Below are 1,085 nucleotides of genomic sequence, written 5' to 3'. Positions count from 1 at the left end.
CTTAAGATGGAGACCACTCTGTCAAAAGTAACACTTGTCTTCAGTATGGCGAGAGAGAGAGAGAGATTTTGATATTGATATATACACATATACACATACACATACATATATTGGTTTTATTGATATTTACTAATGTTATTTGTGTGAGTGGATGGTTCCTAGGATCAAATCATGGAGGCTTAAAAAATATTTTAAATATGCCAAACTACTCTAACTTACAAGGGAAGATTGCTTTCTTTAGGAGAAAAGTCTAACCATTTTATTATGGCATAACCTTTGAGACTTTGAGGACAGCGGCTCTACAGTCCATGACAGGTTGTGCCTCAGCGAAGCAGGTGATCTTAAGATGTTACAAGATGCTTTTTTTTCAGAGAATCATAGAATAGTAGAGTTGGAAGGGGCCTGTAAGGCCATCGAGTCCAACCCCCTGCTCAGTGCAGGAATAAAAATTAAAGCATACCTGACAGATACAACAGAGAAAACAACATTTGGAGGGGTAGCCATGTTAGCCTGATGCAGAAAAAGCGACAGAGCCTTGTGGGCCCTTAAAGGCTAACACATTTATGAAGGCATAAGATTTCATTGACTAGAGTCCTGGAGTCCACTTCATCAGATGTAATGATGTTGATTAATCATCATCGTCATCAGATTATAATTAGATGGTTATTCACTGGTCTCGTTGATGTTATCTTTCCATAAATAAATAAAAGTGTGGAATATCTGTGCCCAGTGGGCTTGAGAAAGCAATGAGCCAGGACGTCGAGGGCCTGTGAGAAAGGAAACACCAAAGCTGGCAGCAAGGTGGGGTTGTTGGGATGGCCAACCCTTCATTTGAATGCAAATGTTGTTCGAGAGCAGCCAGTGATCTGTGACATCCAGCAGAACCTCCACAAACTGTTACCCCCAGCACCTGGTCACACTATTGTTAATCATGTGTAGTAAATAGACCTCAGGGCTGGCGTGAGTCATTTATAGAGCCAGTTTGGGGCTCGGGAAAAGAGAGAGTGAGAGAAAGAGGAGGGGGTGGAAGATCAAAGGAGTGGAAGCAGGATGCCTTGGCAAGACAAAGCCAGGGGATGAGCATC

This window comes from Rhineura floridana, chromosome 16 (assembly GCF_030035675.1).
Source record: "Rhineura floridana isolate rRhiFlo1 chromosome 16, rRhiFlo1.hap2, whole genome shotgun sequence".
Taxonomy (NCBI): domain Eukaryota; kingdom Metazoa; phylum Chordata; class Lepidosauria; order Squamata; family Rhineuridae; genus Rhineura; species Rhineura floridana.
This window is presented reverse-complemented; position numbering follows the sequence as displayed.